General features: G+C 31.7%; 1 long non-coding RNA gene across 2 annotated transcripts; it reads left to right on the top strand.

The window, feature by feature from the left end:
* The first annotated feature begins 4087 nt into the window (after positions 1-4087).
* On the top strand, positions 4088-8551 carry LOC107774028 (uncharacterized). 2 transcript variants are annotated; one of them, XR_012703722.1, is made up of 3 exons: positions 4148-5070; positions 5182-6757; positions 8362-8551. It is a non-coding gene; the product is annotated as an uncharacterized LOC107774028 (long non-coding RNA). The 2 variants fall into 2 exon arrangements; XR_001645409.2 differs by having other exon boundaries at positions 4088-5070; positions 5182-8551.
* The last annotated feature ends 2970 nt before the right edge of the window (positions 8552-11521 follow it).

Below are 11521 nucleotides of genomic sequence, written 5' to 3'. Positions count from 1 at the left end.
CCGGAGAGAGTGTCATATAACCATTTCTTTATAGCATCATCTTCTCCTAGCTCCTTTTTCAGTTCATGATTTAATATTTTGGACTTATTAATTTTCTGTAATTTATTTTAAGCAAAATATTCATAAAATTAACTAGAAAAAAATGGTTGTAACTAGGGGTGTACATAGGTCGGGTTGGTTCGTATTTTACAATTATCAAACCAAATCAATTGTGTTGGGTTATTAAATCCAAAGACCAAACCGAACCAATAAAACTCGAGTTTTTCAATCTCTATTTTTTTCGGGTTTTTTTCCGGTAAAATCTTCGTAGAACAAAATATATAACGTGTGCTCAAAATATTTCTTTAATCTTAGTAAGATACAACTATATAAAGTATTTTCCAAGAAAATAATACAAAATATGAGATGTGTCATGGCATTATCTTAAAATATTCAACAATAAAGATAATAAAATTATGTAATATAAATATTGCTAATTAAAGAGCCATAATAAAAATAAACATAATCTAAAAGTACTAAGCCATGCTAAAATAAATAGACTAATAAAGGAGTATTAATTACATGACTAAACGCTAAAGAAAAATAAAAATAGATTATGCATTTTTATCTAAACTTTTGCAAAATAAAAAATAGATATTCAATACATTCACGTTCGTAATATAGAATTGAATGTCTTTGTTAGCATTAGTATTGATTTGATTTTGGTTTGCGCTTTTGTTAGCATTATTTAATTTACTAATATTGATGGCTATAAAACTTATTGGAGCATTCAATAGTTCTAAGTCCAATCTTGAACTAATACCTTAAAAGTTAAAATTATGAAATTTTTTAAGAAATATTTATAAATTACATCATAATAAGTATATTTATATATTAAATATATCTAAATTTTTTATATATGTAATATCGAGTTGGTTTGGTTTCGGCTTGACTTTCTTTAGTTAAAACCAAACCAACCCAATTATGGTCGAGTTTTTTTTCTCAACACCAAATCAAATCAAACCAAACTATAGTCGGGTTTTTATTTTCGGTTTGACTTGGATTATCAGGTTGGTGCGGTTTATCGATTTCCTTTGTACACCCCTAGCTGTAGCATAACTTTTAAAAGTAGAAATTTTCGGATTAAAATAAACCCAAAAAAATCTCTAACTCTTTGATTTATCTATTCGTTCCCCTTATTTCTGGGAATAAATTGCCACTTACAAGCTGAGGAATAGATAAGGATCCTAATTCCCATCTTGGTTTCTGAGTTGGGACTTGAGACACCAATCATACGAAGAAATGACACCAGTTAGCCACTATTTAAAAATTAGCTAGTGTATCCTGAATTTCTATTTTAGTTCAGTTTTTCGGGTTAAGAGTATTCTAATTTATCCTGAAGTTAAGATTTTTAATTTATAATTTCAGAACAAAATAAGTACTAGTTAATCTATAAATAGCATCACTAAGAATGGCTACATGTGCACTTGCCCCAATCATATGGAGTAATAATTTTTGTACTCCCTCGTTCTCAATCAATATAATATAGGTTTGATTCGATACAAAGTTTAAAAAGATAATAAAATATTTTTAAAATTTATGATCTTAAATATATTATAATACTAGTCCTGCAAAGCCCATGCTGAGCCTCGACCCAAGATAAGGGCAATAAAGTCCATCATAATGATTTTACTTAATAATAATAATAATAATAATAATAATAATAATAATAATAATAATAATTTGTGTTACATTTTTAGGCATAACTTTTTAAGATCATCTCTTCTTAACCATTTATTATTCATTATTTATGTTTTCTGATCATGTCATTAGACAATTATTAAAAGAAATATTTATAAGAAAACAAATGTGCCAAGGAATAAGCATATATCAAAGGGACAAATGTTGATATTTAGTAACATAATTTAAAGTATGCAAAATGATTCCAAATGGGCTATAATCATAGATTAAAGAAGATATTTTAATATTTTATGAATTTGTGAGCATAATTTCTAACTAGAGGTAGAAATAAAGAAGAAATTTTAATTGATTATTTTGGTATTTATTGATTAACTGTCCATAATTTCATATGATCATAGTGTATGCTAGAAAAAATATGGTAATTAAAGTCTAGTTTTAGAAAAACCCAAATTCATTGAAACAAAGTCCAAGAATTAATTTAATTTGTCATTAACTCATTAATGCTTTATTTTTAAAAGAAAATTCCGCTACCCAACCAATTAATGATTATATAATTTCTGACAAATTAAATTATTTTAAGAAAAAATATATCTTTGTTTCAATAGCATGTGACCATCAATCGTATTTAATAAATGTGAGATTACAAGTTGATCACTTGCTAAGCACCTCTCCCTTTTCTTTTGTTCTATCCCCATTTGATTAACTAAATTGGATAAAATTTAAATATTTTTTTATTTTATTTTCAAGATTCTAATCTATTAATTTTAAAAAAATTGAAATTTATTTTCCATTGTATAATTGAGTTAAATCATTAAATCTAAATTATATTTTCAAAATATTTTTTCTATTAAAAATAAGGCCGAAGAGAAATTTAATTATAATTTTAGAAGTACTATGAAAATTTGATCGACAGAGTACTCTCCCAATATCAAATGAGTTATTCAAGGTTCTTGTTATCATCATTTTAAATTTATCTTTGTGCATAATTATTCACCATCATTCACAACTTTTCAAGCATTTTTGAAGGGCTTAAAGAATAATATATTTACCAAATTAAATATAGGAACCTAAGCAAAAAAGAAATAAAGTAAGGGCAAAAAACTTATGGTGCATACTTTACCTGCAAAAAGTTAGGTTAAGGAGCTATGTATTACCAAAAAAGGTTTGAAAGTATTTTGATTTATTGGAAACATATTTTAGTATATGAAGTAATAAATAACAAATATAAGGACATATTTGGAAAAACAAACCCCTTTGGTTGGCAAGCTAACAAGATAGTTACAATGTAACTAAGGACTACAAAACTCTTTACACGGTCCATATATATATATACACACACTAGTTCTTGAGGCTCGTGCTAAGACCAGGCCCAAACTCAAGATATAAAATAGATAATTTAATTAAAGAAATATAGTTTATGTTAGTAAAATTAAATTTCAAGTATTTTTTCAATATATAAAAGCAAAACTTTCAATTCACTCCTTTAATATTTTAACTTTCATTTTGATGATTTTTTTTTTACTTCAAATCACATGCGGAGCCAGAATTTGAACTTTATCAATTCTGAATCCTAGTTTTTAAAGTTATTTAGTTCTAAATTAATAATATAGATATTTAGTGAATTTTTAAGATAAATTGAGAATAATTAGAACCCACGTGATTTTACTAACCACAAACAGTTAAAAGCGCTCTCCTTCCATATTAAAAATTACCCCCAACAAGTTGCAGATGTAATTTTTTGAGAGGGAAATTGCAAAAGAACAGATAGACAAGGGTAATTGTTTGGTTGATGGACTGTGTCTTTTTTCATGCTAAAAGCCTCACCAAAATGCAGAAATAATTGATAAAAGTACTGCTTATGTAAGAAAAAAGGAAATGGTTAGAAAAATATTAAATTCTTGATTTTAACCTCTAGTTTATTAAATTCTTACAATTGAGAATTAGAAAAATTCCGTGCCTGCAATCTTTATTCGACGACCTCTTTTGAACTATACAGTAGTATTCATGAATGATGTATATGTATCAGATATTGAAAACAAAATATGATAAATTTGAGGACCAATTTTCTACTGCCCAATGAAGAGAGATTGAAAGTTCATGCTTAATGATATACGGTTGCTGAGATTTTAACTTATTAACTTTGGCTCTATCGAGAACACTCCCAGTTCGAGTATTTGGATTAAGTTTATTTTACTACACAATTGTGCGTCCGAATTTGCTTTAGTGATGGAGTGGCACACCATTAAGGGTAAAACGATTAAAAAGTCTAAAGTTTAATTATTTTTAAATAGAAAAATATTATTTTTTCTTGAACAAACTAATTAGAAATTTTTTGTAGAATGTAAAACACATATATAGGTCGGGGCATTATGAACCTCACTATGATACATTACATAAATATATTTTTTACTATTTTATTACTATATAGAAGCAGCTTAGGAAGCAGGTCAGGGTTGTCACGCCTGCTTACCAAGGGCAACTTGGTCTTTTTAATATTTTACCGAAAGCTGCTGCAAGGAGTCCAACGTGGTGCAAGAACCGGTTCTTCTGTTTTACTACTGATTCCTTTGACTCTCTCTCTTCTATATCCGATGGTCATATTTCTTCTTTTTAAAAATCTCCATGTTTCTCAATTTGTGTCTCTCTTTATTTGGTTTTTTCTTGCACTACTTCTAAGATTTGATCCCTGCGTTTGGAGATAATTACTTCTCTTTCTTCGTGTGTTGCTTCTGGGTTTAAATAAGTCTCAGGAATCACCAATTGCTTGCTAGGTTTTAATTGGTTTTCTTTGGCAACTTTGCTTTCAGTTTGCCTGTTATGTGTTTGTGAAATTGCATGTCACAAAGGGAAAAGAAAAGAGTAGTTCAAAGTTGAGAGAATTGCATGAATACGAAATTATTAGTACAAATTAGTGGAAATTTGTGTGTTTATTTACTTCTTTGAAGTTTTGAATATGTGTTTGTAAGAGGGGTTGATTGTTGAAGAGAGAAGTATCATGTATTCATGCTTAAATTTTGATGCCCTTCTCCGAATCTTGAGAATCCAAATTTTCCAAGGCAGAGAAGATTATTGTGAGACAAACTGAAATATTTTTTTGACTTAATTCCTGGGTTGGCACTTGGAGGTCTGTGAAGGAGAATGAGAAAGGATTAAGTTTCTTATTTTCTTTCTCACCCATTTATGTAATTTCAAGTATATAGCTGTATAATTTATTATACGTGGCTTCTCCTATTATAGTCAGATCTTTTTTTTTATTCCTTACTTTTTTTCTGCAGGTTGAGCTTTTTGTTTGAATCGCTTCTATCTTCTATACTAATTCTACGCTCTGTTGTTGGTTTGTTCTGCCATCTTCTCATTTTGTTCTCCTCATCTTGTTGTTTTAAGCTTCAGGTTAGTTTTTCCCTCAAATATTATTACTTTTAATTTGGGTAAGTTCCATCAACTTTTATTCTTTAGGATTTTGAAATCGTAGCTTCGGTTGTTGAATCTCGTGCAAGTTAGGTTCTGGTTGTATTGGCTGCAAGCGGAACGTAGGCGCTTTAGGTGTGTGTTGACCATGCACTCTCGCTTCGTGTAATGTCAGGGGAGGTATGAAATGGTTATCTCGGCCGGGAATCAAGCCCCAACACAAAGAGCTGTGGGCCAGGTTGCTTTGCTTTATCGTATCAATCAGTATTGTGGATTTTCGCCTGCTCATTCGGCTTGGGGATCTGAGTTGTTCAGTCCTTTGAGTTGCTTTCTAGCTCCATTAGATACGAATGTGCTTATTAAATAACTGACTCAACTGCAACACCCCGATGGAATATTTTTTGGGAACATGTAAAGACATCAGAATTTACATATTTTGCAGTGGAACTCATTCTTACTTTTACAGAATACAATTGAAAAATTAAATGGTTATCTTCGTACTAAATTGTAGTATATTACTACTGCTTCTGCCGCCATATTTTTGTTTCAGGTTTCACTCCGTGTTTAGGTAAGTGCACATTCTTGTGTGTGTTCAGACTTTCGAACTCTGGTGAGTATCGCTCTTCCGTTGGCTTTTACTTTGTCCACTTCGTTTCCATTGGTTAGTTTCTTTGCATTGAGATATCGACTTTCCACAATGTAGACAAAAAGAAGGCCCTTTTAGTTCTACAACGACCATACAGAGCTGAATTAAATTGAATTGGAAAAATGTTGTTTGCTTGACAATTTAGCTATTCGTGACTCAGCTAATGCATCATCTTCTTGGTCTAGCAGTATTTTTACGAAGCAGGATTCTCCTGTTATAAGAGGGCTCATTGCTTTGTTGTGAAACAGGTTAGGTAATTTTGTTGTCGCATATAAATAGTATAGAATTACATTACTTGGAACAAAATAATGAAAAATAAAAAAGTGGCTGAAAGCTTTTTAAGCATTATTGTATCAAACAGGAGTTGAAAATGAACTTTAGTTAATTGTGTCCTGAAGCTTTACCCTGATTTGAATGTCGCCTTTAACCCCTCTTTCTTAAATATTGAGTTTTTTTTCCTAAAAAGAGGTCATGTGATTTTTCTTACATTTTACTACTGATGAGAAATTTGAGAAATAGAAGTAGCTATAAGTTTATGTTAGTTGACCTTTTTCTTGCACTTGTACTGTTATAGATATATGCTCATGTATCCTCATTCTAAATGTCTTAAATGTTGAGTGGCTTCATATACTTCATCCTTATTATAGGATTCGTCTGAAGTTGTGAGATTAACTCTTTGATAGGAAAGATCTATTATCTAGCAATGGCTATATGTTTATATCATATATAATATGATACGACAGAAAATTAGGAAATTTCAGATTAATTATTTTGCTTATATGCTTTGTGGACATAACCTTGAAGCCTATTATTTTTACTTGCATATTTTACATTTTTACGTACGCACAAACAAGCTTTGAGTCTTATGGGACATCTATTGGAAACAAAAGGAAAATTGAGGATGGTTCTAAGGAAGAGCTCTTTCCCAGAACAAGAAAGAGAGGAAGAAAGTGACAGAAGTGGGTATATTGAAGAAGGATCCTGACCAACTAAAATATCAGATTCAGAAACTAGAAGTGATGAGTAAGTTGTTCCACATATAATTCTTTTCTTTGGATAAGTTGCTGCATTTAAACTCTGTGATACTTCTTATATAATTGAATAAAATGCTCTATTTTTAGATCATTTGTAATTGAATAAAATGCTCTTGTGCTTAACATTTCGTTGATCTCTGGAGATTGTTTTGAGTGACATTGAAGAAAGACTGAGAATTATAAAGTAATGCCTATTCATCACGTTCAGTAAAGTAAAAGCAATAAGTAGAGGAAGGGCAGAAGTAGGAAATAATCTGAAGTGGATTAATTAAAGCTCGAAGAATTACTTTAGAAAAATTCATGAGTAAACTGAAGAGTGGCTACTACCAGTAAATCAGTAATATAACAATGGACCTGTGGTCATCTTGAGTTAATTGGTTTAAATTTTCACATAGCTTTTAGCTGTCTCATAGTTTTTTAGTTGTGTTTTGTTAATTAAACTGTAAACTTTAAAACTTTATACCAGATGGGAGTGGTGTAGTGCAGGCTATTTCTGGAGAACATTATTTCTGATATTTTGCTCTGTTCCTTTCTTTAACATATTTACTTTGTTGGTCCACTTCTCCTTTATATGTCGTTTGTTGCTTAAAGAAAGAAACAATACATACTTCTATGAACCTCGATGCTAATTCATAGGCACAACTGTGTTATTGTTTCCTCTTAAGACTAGAAAAGGAACTTGATTGGTTAGATTTCTCCAAGAGCATTGTAGAAGCTGTATCACAAGATGAATGACATTCTTTTGAAAAAGAGTGACCAGCTTCTTTTTGAGAAAGCACCAACATTTTATCTGTTCAACTAAGCATGTAGAAACAAATTCCAATTTAAGTGACTTTTCTATGGAAGTAAAAGCTCATGGAAAGATTAAACTAGATAGCTATACGATGTGAGTAGAGTGAGTTACTTTATGTTACAGTGAGGCTATACTGTTAAGAACAATAGATTCTTATGAGAGTTTAGAGATTGCTGGATGAGTTTAGATGATTAATTTATAACGTGGAAAGGCAAGGGATCTACTATTAGGTGCCTATCAAATTAGAGTTAGCAGCTCTTTTAAAAACAAAGGTAACAATTTGTGCTCCTCTAAATAATGAATGAGCTATTTTTTCTCTCCCAATAAAATATGAATGAGCTAATAACCTATTTTCCATAGCTTGAATCAGATCTAACAGTTCCTTAGACAGTTCATTGCAAAAGGGATTGTGTGATTCTTTATGTACTGATTAACACAAAGAGGGCTGCTTACTAAATACTTGATTGCATTGTAAAAGCACTTGATTGTTTGATTCTTTATGTACTGCTTACTAAACATTTTATGTACTCATTATGACTTAATTTACTCTTTCATACATCAGCTAACTGTAGTAACCGGTCACCTAATATTGTCATCCAAGTCTTTAAGTGCTTTAGCTGTTCTATGATGCATATGTTACTTCATATTAGAGGATTTATATCTCAGTAACCGCATAAAGTGCAATACTTGCAATAGTACTGGTACTGGAGAGGCATTTGCTTCTTCGTAACAGTTTCTTTCAGGTTATACTAGGTTTTCTTTGATTCTCAACAAAGCTTAATACTTTCGAGGTTGCTCAGTTTATAGTGATACTGAAGGCATAATCCAGCAAACTGCAGGGATCATATTTGGTAGAGTCAAGGTGCCGTGAAAGCTTACTTAGAATTGAGCATGAGATATACCATATCACATTATGCTTCACATGTAACTTTAAGTGTTACCGTGTGGCATCTTTAAGAATATAATATAGAATACTCCTATTTATTGTCTTTCTAAGTTTTAGTTTAATGATTTCAGTCTTCATTGATTCAGTTGACATACTAAGGACAATACTTTTCTAGATGACAAATATCTCATATCAATGGCTGTATTTTACTATTTATCACTCTTTTTCTTGGAAAAGAATTTCCAAACCTCTAAACCTTTTAAAATCTTATTGTAAATTTATATAACTTTTTATCAGATGCCAAGTTGAGAGAAGTGTATATAAATACTGCCTGAAAAATATTATATAGATTCATACAATATTTCTCTAAACAAAATATAGTATAATACAGAATGTTGCACGGGCCTATCTTATCTAGTTATAGTTGATAAGTGTTTCAATCTCATCTATTTAAAGGCAGGGCATACAATAGTTGATAAGTATTTTAATTTCATCAAAAAGAACAGCTACTATTAGGTTCTCACCTCACAAATTTGAAAAATCTAATTAGTGTAGTTATCCTTATCATAATTTTACTAATTGTAGCAGGGATATATTAAGCATTACATTTTGGACATTGTTTCATTTCGGAACATAAAAAAGTTAAGAAAGTTCCTAATTAAGTCTAATTAGTCTATGTGATTAGTAGTGTCGTGCATGTAATAGCACATTATTTATTTTTACAATAAACGAACTAGCACCTATTTTAGATCTAAATTGGACAACCTCTTATCTTCAGGCGCTATGGACAGATAGTAATTTCATATCCTTTAGTGGTCATAAATTAAAACAAGGATTTGGTACGGAATATTCACTGCGTAAGAGTGCTTTGAATAAAAATACTTCCTTTTGTTCTTTTCGTTTTCTTTTACTCCATCTGTTCCAGTTTAGGTGAATCTATTTCTTTTTTGGTTCATTTCAAAAAGAATGAACTCTTTCTATATTTGGTAACAATTTAGCTTAAAGTTACAACTTTATCCTTAATGAGAAGCTTTTATAATCACACAAATACTCTGGCCCCATTTGGACTTGTTTAGGACCACAAATTCCAAAAGTCTTCATTTTTTTCTTAAACTTCGTGCCCAGTCAAACAAGTTCACATAAATTGGAACGGAGGGAGTAATTTGCAAGGAAGGAAAATGGTTAGCGTGGGCTGCACGTAACATATTATCTGTTTATTTCTGATTTTTTTAAGATCATAGTCTCTAACTTAAACCATGAGGTAGAGTCTCTTAATTAAAGTGATAAAACTGAGATCTGAATGTCATGACTTTATCAACTTTCTTTAATCTCTCGGCCTGTTCACACTTGGCGTTGCGTACAGGGTGAAGTATATACGCTTCATGCAAGTTACATATAGAGAACTTACTGTTTATTTAATAATAATGATATAATGGAAACTAAACACAAACATTGGAGATACGTAAACATATTAACACGCACGCAGTTGGTACAACTTATTCCTTCCAAGTTCCAACACTAAGAGCACAAACACATACCCCTAACAAAGGGCAATCTGGTGCACGAAATATTCGGTGTTCACGTAGGGTCCGGAAAAGAAAAATACTACTTCTTCCAGCTTAAAGGTAATTACCTTCCAATCCTCTTGTCGTAATCCTTCTTGTTGCTAGACTTCACATCTACTCCAACCTAGCTTATCCTCAAGAAAAACATCCAGGCCATCCACAGTTTTCATGCCATTTATAGTACGATTATATCTGCGTTTTCCCACCTATTCTGCTTTCTCTCTTTCATCTTTTCGAGCTTGTTCCAGCACGCACCTTTCTTTTTCTATAAATGCGTGTTACCCTTGTGATCGAGAAAAAGAGTAGAGTTCATGTCGGTTTCCTCTTCCTGGAAGGGATAGTTTAAAGAGGAAGGGAGGAAGAGTTAGTTGGTAAAAACTTAGAAAAAGGAAAGAAAGAAAAAAAATACAACTGCACGATCCATACCAAGTGATCGTCTAAAGATAGTACATACACTCCGGGGAAAGAAAAACACATACACCAGCACACATAGAGCAGACACTACTTTTTCTTTCGCTTAATTAAAGTCAATATACTCCGCCAACTCCCCAATCCTCTTGTAATTCTTCTCGTTGCCAGACTTCACATCTATTGTTCCACTCCAACTTGGCTTATCCTCAAGAAAAACTTTCAGGTTGTCTATTGCCTGCATGGTGACTACAACACAATAATATTGGTACCGTCCCACCTCGTCTACTTTATGCCTTCTTCCTTTTGTTGAGCTTGTACCAGCATGTGGCTTGCTTGCTCGATGTCTTTAGTGACACCCATATAGTTGAATATGAAAGTATAAGAGGAGAGGGCGTGAATTGCCAATTTTTCTTCTTATATCCTGAGTAATTGACTAGTTTACCGCTTAGTCGACTGAAAATAAAGACAGAATATAAATGAAAGCAGAAGTAAAGTGCAGGAATTAAACACACCTATATTTTAATACTGATTCCGATTCAATGTGAATCCTACTCCAGTCCCCTTGGGTTGCAAGGGTGTTCTCTCTTCAAAGTTGCTTGAATAGTTCCATATAGTTCTGGTTTTCTTAGTGATGGTTTATATAAATTGAAACTTGATATTGGTTTTTCTGAATCCCTTCTTACTGTAAATGTAGCTCACTAGATGAAAGTTCAGCTTACTTGTGGCATAGACGTTTAGGTCATATATCCAAAGAAAGGTGCCACAAGAAGCACCCAGCTTCTTTTGGTGGAGAAAAATATTTTATCATTTTTATCGATGACTGTTCACGTTATGGATATATCGATTTGCTGAAAGAAAAATCTCAAGCAACAGATGCTCTCAAAGTGTTTGTTAATGAGGCTGAAAGGTAATTAAATAAAAAGGTGAAAATCATTAGGTCAGATAGAGGTGGTGAATATTATGGAAAATATAATAAATCAGGAAAATGTCCAGGTCCTTTTGCAAAGTTCCTCGAGGAACATGGCATATGTGCACAGTATGCTATGCCTGGAACGCCTCAACAAAATGGTGTTGCAGAAAGACGTAATCGAACACTTA

Source organism: Nicotiana tabacum, chromosome 20, assembly GCF_000715075.1.
Source record: "Nicotiana tabacum cultivar K326 chromosome 20, ASM71507v2, whole genome shotgun sequence".
Taxonomy (NCBI): Eukaryota; Viridiplantae; Streptophyta; class Magnoliopsida; order Solanales; family Solanaceae; genus Nicotiana; species Nicotiana tabacum.
This window is presented reverse-complemented; position numbering and strand designations above follow the sequence as displayed.